Genomic DNA, 8,416 nt, shown 5'->3' with positions numbered 1-8,416 from the left:
AATATTACCTGTACAAAAACATTTGGAAAATAGTTCATCCTTATGAGTAGCAGAGAACAAATAAGTCGATGCCATTTTGCCTTTTGATACCCAAGGCTGGGTAAGGGTCCAGTGAAGTGAGTACTCTTACATGTTGTTGGTTAGAATATGCACGGCCCCACCTTTCTGGAAAACAAGTGTGACAGCATGGGTCAAGAGCCTTAAAAATGCTGGGCTTCCCTGGTGGCACAGTGGGACACGGGTTCGTGCCCCGGTCCGGGAAGATCCCACATGCCGCAGAGCGGCTGGGCCCGTGAGCCATGGCCGCTGAGTCTGCGCGTCCGGAGCCTGTGCTCCGCAACGGGAGAGGCCACAGCAGTGAGAGGGCCGCGTACCGCAAAGAAAAAAAAATACAGTGGAAAAAATTATTTCTATGTAAAAATGTCCACCAAAACCTTTTTTTATAATAGCCAAAAAAATTGTAAAGCGCTAATGATTAGGAGAATGGTTAAGTAAAGTAGGAAATGTACACCCTGTAGAATATAATGTAGCCTTTAAAATATTAGGGAGAGCAAATGATAGCTTGGAAAAAGACTTACTGTATGATACTAAGTAAAATAAACAGAGTACTCATTATGTATAGACTATGAGGCCCACTATTTTAATGGAGGTACACAAAATCTAGAAAGAAAGAATAATAGTAGCAGTAAACACAATATTAATAGTAGCTACTACATATTGAGCACTTACTGTATGCTTTTTCTGTGATATAATATAATTGCTTTACAATGGTGTATTAGTTTCTGCTTTATAACGAAGTGAATCAGCTATACATATACATATATCCCCATATCTCCTCCCTCTTGCATCTCCCTCCCACCCTCCCTATCCCACCCCTCTAGGTGGTCACAAAGCACTGAGCTGATCTCCCTGTGCTATGCGGCTGCTTCCCACTAGCTATCTGTTTTACATTTGGTAGTGCATATATGCCCATGCCACTCTCTCACTTCGTCCCAGCTTACCCTTCCCCCTCCCTGTGTCCTCAAGTCCATTCTCTAAATCTGTGTCTTTATTCTTGTCCTGCCCCTAGGTTCTTCAGAACCTTTTTTTTTTTTTAGATTCCATAAATATGTGTAAGCATACGGTATTTGTTTTTCTCTTTCTGACTTACTTCACTCTGTATGACAGACTCTAGGTCCATCCACCTCACTACAAATAACTCAATTTCATTTCTTTTTATGGCTGAGTAATATTCCATTGTATATATGTGCCACATCTTCTTTATCCATTCATCTGTCGATGGACACTTAGGTTGCTTCCATGTCCTGACTATTGTAAATAGAGCTGCAGTGAATATTGTGGTACATGACTCTTTTTGAATTATGGTTTTCTCAGGGTATACGCCCAGTAGTGGGATTGCTGGGTCGTATGGTAGTTCTATTTTTAGTTTTTTAAGGAACCTCCATACTGTTCTCCATAGTAGCTGTATCAATTTACATTCCCACCAACAGTGCAAGAGGGTTCCCTTTTCTCCACACCCTCTCCAGCATTTATTGTTTCTAGATTTTTTGATGATGGCCATTCTGACTGGTGTGAGGTGATGCCTCATTGTAGTTTTGATTTGCATTTCTCTAATGATTAGTGATGTTGAGCATCCTTTCATGTGTTTGTTGGCAATCTGTATATGTTCTTTGGAGAAATGTCTATTTAGGTCCTCTGCCCATTTTTGGATTGGGTTGTTTTTTTGATATTGAGCTGCATGAGCTGCTTGTAAATTTTGGAGATTAATCCTTTGTCAGTTGCTTCATTTGCAAATATTTTCTCCCATTCTGAGGGGTGTCTTTTCATCTTGTTTATGGTTTCCTTTGCTGTGCAAAAGCTTTTAAGTTTCATCAGGTCCCATTTGTTTATTAAGAGAGTAGATCTTAAACGTTCTCACCACACACATAAAAGAAAGGTAATTATGTGAGGTGATGGAGGCTGTAACTAACCTTATTGTGGTAATTATTTTGCAATAAATATGTGCATCACATCATCACATGTATACCTTAATCTTACTTAAAGTTATATGTCAACTATCTCTCAATAAAGCTGGGGGTGGGGGAAGAAGAACCCCATTGCATAGAAGTAGTGTCTCACCACGAACATTTGCTTTGAGCTCTAGTACAACATCATGGGGGCAGGGGAGGGGAATGAGATGGAGGGCAATTAGATCTGGAAATAGAAGCTGAGAGGATGAGAGGGTCACACTTCCAGGGGCTTCTTACAGGCCTGCAGCAGCAGCAGGTCTTCCGAGCTTAAGAGCACTTCTGTATTCACTCCTAGCTCCTGGCTGCTCTCTCTGCTCCAGGGGTGTTACAGGTCCCACCTGGTCAGGCCAGAGTCTCAGAAGTCCTGCCCCAGCATGCTGTGGGGCAACATGGAGTGACCTGGGAGTTTGCACTCACACAGAGATCACAGGTGACCCCACCATGTTCAGAGGCTGTGGCGCTGGGCATCATCCTTGACACCGGCCCTGACTGTTCATGGGCCTGGAGGAGTGTGGATTCAGGTGGATTCAAGAGAACGGGACTGGAACTTCCCTGGTGGTCCAATGGTAAAGAAGCCACCTTCCAATGCAGGGGATGCGGGTTCGATCCCTGGTCAGGGAACAAAGATCCCACACGCCGCGGAGCAACTAAGCCCACACTCCACAACTACGGAGCTTGCACGCCTCAACTAGGGAGCCCGCATGCAGCAAACTACAGAGCCCACATGCTCTGGAGCCCACGTGCCACAACTAGAGAGAGAAAAGATCCTGCATGCCTCAACAAAGATCCTGTGTGCCGCACCTAAGAGCTGATGCAGCCAAAAATAAATTAAGTAAATAATAAAATAAATCTTTTTTTTAAAAAAAGAGAGAGAACAGGACTGCTGGATGCTGGGGGTCCAATGAACAAGACATGATTCCTGGTGGAAAGGAGGCCCCGGACAAGTGAATAAGTGATTGACCCATCTGGGCTGGTGCACAGCTTCTCAGAGACACCACTTGCCTCTGTCCTGGGACCCCAGGATACCTCCCCCTCTTAAAGCACAGGCTCTGGTCACATGGACCAAAATCACACAGTTTCCCTCACACCTGAGTGTCACCTTGTAGGCAGGAATCCTCCTTGAAACCATTTTGTCTCTATGGTCCACTGGCTGTGCACCCCATGGCTCTCCTCAGGAGAGTCCCCGCCTAGTGTAAGCACAGCACCACGCTGCTTTGCCCAGGAGGATGTGGAAAGTCTACACGTCCTGCATTCTGAGGGCTCCACTGCTGGCAAGTCCCAACTCCCCTGGGTATCAGGGAAGTTATCCCCCACCCCTCATATCCTAGCTCTACCTCCCCACACAGCCTGGCCTTCTCCAGTGGACATTGCTGTTCCTTCTGACCTCTCTCAGTATCCTTTCATGTAAGTCCCACACAAGGCCCTGGCTCAGGCTGTTCTTCCTGCTGAGAGCTCCCCGCCCATCCACCATGGGGAGGACCACTGCGTTCCTAATAGCCATTAGTAACCCACTCCCATCAGCACCCAAATCAGAGACCGGGAGCTCATCCTTGACATCCTGAAATCTAACTAATGTCCAATTAACTCTGATTTTGGTTCTGTCTCCTCAATCTCCAGGTAACATCCCTCTACCCGCTCCCCTTACCTCTCCTTGAGGTCACCTTGGTCTGGATTCAGAAAGTCCTGTGTTTGCATTGTCTCTGCTACTTCCTAGCCGTGTAGCCCTGGGAAAATCCTCTCTCTAGGCCTTACTTTCATGAGTCCGTGTAATGGGTTTATTAATAGTTTCTACCTCATAAAGTTGGCATTCAGAGGAAATAACGTGTGTACAGTGCTCAGCACAGTACATGGCTCAAAGTAAGTCTTCAATAGATGTTAGCTGCTGTTATTGTTGTTACTGTTACTATTATTGTTTTTATTACTAGGACCTCAGCGTCTCCCACCTGGGCTAGGTTAGAAGTCTCCCACCTGGTCACTCATGGAGGGGGAGGGCTGGGGTCAGAAAGGGAAAACCCACAGCAACCAGAGCAGTGTAGAATCACCTGTGGCCACAGTGGGATCATTCTGTCCCTTGAAGACAGCTGAAAATGGGAGAAGGCACCAAAGCAGAGCAGCCTCACATCCAGACACGGGCACTGGCTATGAGATCACCCCTTCTTACAGCAAGAGCTTCCAAGGAACCTGGGCAGAGATGTGAATTCTAAGGATGGAGGGTCCCTTGGAAAGCATGTAACTCAATTTCCTGACTCTACGATGGCAAAACTGAGTCCCTGTGAGGAAAAATGGCTCACTGTGGCTGATGTCATTTAACAAGGATTGATCTGGGGCTACTCAGTATCCAGTGCCGTTCTGAGTGCTGGACTCAACCCAGGCAGGGAAAGAGTTGCATCTGGACCCATTTTCCCACAAAACCATACCACCTATGGGCTGAGGAGCAGCCCAGCCAAAAATAACACTTATATTTCCATGTGCTTCCAAAAGGGAGAAAACCAGAATTCTGTGTTAGCAATAAATCATCCTGAGAAACTCTTTCAGCCTGTTGCTGGAATGTGAGACACTAAATCAAAGCGTTAAACAGGCAAGAAGACTGGAAACCACTGAGCACACATGCTAATAAGAACAAATTCTTCCACGCCAGCATCTGCCCTGTGAATAAACCAACACAAACTGGTCTGGGACCTGGGTAGCAAAGGAGGAGTATTGCAACATACCCCACGGTTGACACTCCCTTTTCCCCTCAACATCCAGGCTCTTTCCATGTCTTAACAAAATGTTCACAATTGGGGGAGAAAGGAATATTAACAATAAATTTTCATTTTATAAATGTAAAGCCAAGGCTTAGAGAAATATAATAAATCAAGTCTATAACGAATATATTAGCTGGGTAGCTTCTACTCTATGCAATTGATCCACAGTTTCAAAAAAAAAAAAAAGACTTTTGCCTAAGTCTTATATGGGAGGTGTGTTCCTGTGCTTAATTAGAAAAGTCACCTCCCAAAAAGTTTTTTAACCTTTTATGGGTCATGGATATCCCTGAGAATCTACTGAAAGCTGTGAATTCTCTCCCCAAAAGTGAGCCCATGAGGGCACAAACATAATTTTGCTTACAATTTTAGAAGCTCACCAATGTAGCCCCTGGCAATTTCTCAGCCACAGCTAAAGAAACTTGCTTTAAAGTGTTAGCTGTATAGTTTTGCAAGATGGCTCAAATCAGCACAGCCCACACCTGAAAACTTTCTGTAGGAGGAGGGGGTATGCATAACAGATGAAAACTGATTACAAAGCTGTTTTTCAGTATTTGAATCAAAGCATAAAATTATCATTTGTCAGCATGCACACGCAGATTCAAATAAAAGGTATTTATCAACCCGATACCATAGCCAAATGGTATCAACATTTAGGGTTCCAAACTGTTCTAACAAATGGACCCCTGTACTAAAAATACCCTAAAGACACACTGCAAGAATCACCAGCCTCTCTCTATCTGCATCTGAGGCTTTCACGTCCCATACCAACACCACATTCTTGAATCCTTGCTCCAAGAAGGCACAGGAAATGTTCGCACTGTTTATTGCAATGTACACATCTGTCATTTAAGATGATATCTCTTCCCACCTAAAGGAAAGATACTGCATTGACACTCTGGTACTAAGTTACTGAGCTTCTAATATACAATTTGCATTTGAAGAATGCCTATCCAAAAACTTGCCTGTTAATTTAAGGATCCATAAATTCTTCTTTTAACTCGGAGGCTCTGGATAACTGCTAGAAAACTGCATCCGTGCTCAGCAGGCTTTCCCTCCCTGTGACCTCTGCGTGCCCCGCGGGCTACCCCTGCCTGTTTTAGCCCAGGCTTCTACAAGTGGGGCAGCAAAGGCAAGGGTAACACGAGCTGGCTCCGGCTGCAAATAGCAACAGGCCTTTCATGAGTGAAAGCCCAAATATAGACCTGCCCACTGCTGACTGCTCAAGTGTCACCAGGAGAGGTTACATGCTGTCCCCTGAGTTACTTCATTTACTGTGGGGATTGGAGTCCGGTGGCTCCACCGAGGGCCTGATGTATGGTCATGAATAGAGGGCTGGGGGCTGTCACAGCAAGGGCAGGGGGGTGGCTGCAGGCCACGCAGAGAAGGAGGACTTCTGAGAGTCCCCAGGCTGTGCACCTTCCACCTGGCCTGAGGGGCTTTTCCCAGAGTCTTTTGAATAAGCACAAATCTGAAGGTAGTCAAATGCAACTTAATTTTTTTTCTCCCACTATTCCTTGAACGTTTACTCATTTATTCCCCTCTCTGGATAAAAATCGAGCACACCCGTGACTTTCTGCTCCCTCTTAGGTAACACAGAGTCCTGGGGTCGCTTGAAGGCATAGTCTCCATTCAGTAAGGGAATGTACAGTCCAATACGTTAATTAAAAAGTCAAACTTAGAGGACTTCCCTGGTAGTGCAGCGGTTAAGAATCCGCCTGCCAATGCAGGGGACACGGGTTCCAGCCCTGGTCCAGGAAGATCCCACATGCCGCGGAGCAACTGGGCCCATGCACCACAGCTACTGAAGCCTGCGTGCCTAGAGCCCATGCTCTGCAACAAGAGAAGCCACCGCAATGAGAAGCCCGTGCACCGCAACAAAGAGTAGCCCCTGCTCACCGCAACTAGAGAAAGTGCGCACGCACAGCAACAAAGACCCAACGCAGCTGAAAATAAATAAATAAATAATTTTTTAAAAAAGTCAAACTTAGTTTAGCCAGCATCAAAATCTTCTCCCCTCCCCAGCTGAGGCCTCTGTAACTGGAAGTCTGCCCTGGGAAAGGAGGGGATGAGGTCGGCCTCTTGTTCCCACACCTCCTCCCTTAGCTGCTGGTTTGTTTGCCAGGGGCAGGAGGCGCTAAGGTGATAAGACAGCTCCTATCTGAGTTGGTGCCACAGAGGGTGGGTGCTAGCTTCTGGCTCTCTGGGGCAGGCAGGTGCTTAGAGCACTCTCTGTCTCTCTGAGCTTTTGTATATCTCTAGGGTTTACCATGATAAGCCCTTTCCCCTGGAGTTCCCACGACCAGGCTGAGAACCCCTCTATTCCAGGGGGTCCCTTGCACTCCTCCTCCAGGCCCTGGTGGGCCACCTCCAAGATTTCTCAAATGAGGTCTCCTGACCCATGCAGCTGGTTCTCTCAGGCAGGATCTAGGTGACTCCTTGCTGGCTCTGTCGTCCTGCTGGCCCACATCTGGATATTGGGATGTAGGCTCCATCCTTGGTCCTGGCAAACTCTGGGGTGCAGACAATTCCAATGCAGCCACTCCCCCTGGCTCTGCCACCAAAGCAGCCAATCTTTTCTCCTCAGGCCACCATTGGCCCACTTGCAGGAAATACAGCGAGCTACCTGAAGGGTCCCTTTGAAGACCCCACACTGGGCTTGGGGATAGAGGGTGGGGCTTCCAACTCTCCCCATCCAGTCCAACAATAGCTCTCTCCAGAAAAATCGCTCCACCAGTCTCCCTCTCAAATACCCTCTTTTCTTCACTCTGATCCCTTTTTATTTTCTTCCACTGGTGGAGGGCATGAATTGGGTTCTGGACCATTTCCTTGAAAAGTTTGCATGTGGTGATTTGATCTCAGAATTTTACATCTATTGCTTTTTGAAACCTTAATCAAAATTTCATTTTTAAAACACTGTTACTGCCAGTTATCTATACAATAAAAATATTGGAAGCCAAATAAAATATCAAAAGCAAACAATTTGAAAGAATAAATTATGCAAAGATATATGTACAAGAATGTTCACCACAGCATTATCTATATTGGCAGAAAATTGAAATTAATCTATTCCTACCAATATAGAATTCTTTAAATAAATCACAACACTGTCAACTCAGTTTTGGCAAGTATTAAAAATAATGATGTAGGTACCTTTTTTAATTAATTAATTTATTTATTTTTGGCTGCGTTGGGTCTTCGTTGCTGTGCGCAGGCTTTCTCTAGTTGTGGTGAGTGGGGGCTACTCTTTGTTGTGGTGCACGGGCTTCTCATTGCAGTGGCTTCTCTTGTTGCAGAGCATGGGCTCTAGACACGTGGGCTTCAGTAGTTGTGGCACACAGGCTTCAGTAATTGTGGCACGCAGGCTTCAGTAATTGTGGCTCGCGGGCTGTAGAGCGCAGGATCAGTAGTTGTGGCGCACAGGCTTAGTTGCTCCGCAGCATGTGGGATCTTCCCAGCCCAGGGCTGGAACCCGTGCCCCCTGTATTGGCAGGCGGAATCTCAACCACTGTGCCACCAGGGAAGCCCAATGCCTTTTTTTTTTTTTTTTTTTTTTTTTGCGGTACGCGGGCCTCTCACTGCTGTGGCCTCTCCCGTTGTGGAGCACAGGCTCCGGACGCGCAGGCTCAGCGGCCATGGCTCACGGGCCCAGCCGCTCCACGG

The sequence above is a fragment of the Stenella coeruleoalba genome (genome assembly GCF_951394435.1).
Source record: "Stenella coeruleoalba genome assembly, chromosome: 2".
Classification (NCBI taxonomy): domain Eukaryota; kingdom Metazoa; phylum Chordata; class Mammalia; order Artiodactyla; family Delphinidae; genus Stenella; species Stenella coeruleoalba.
This window is presented reverse-complemented; position numbering follows the sequence as displayed.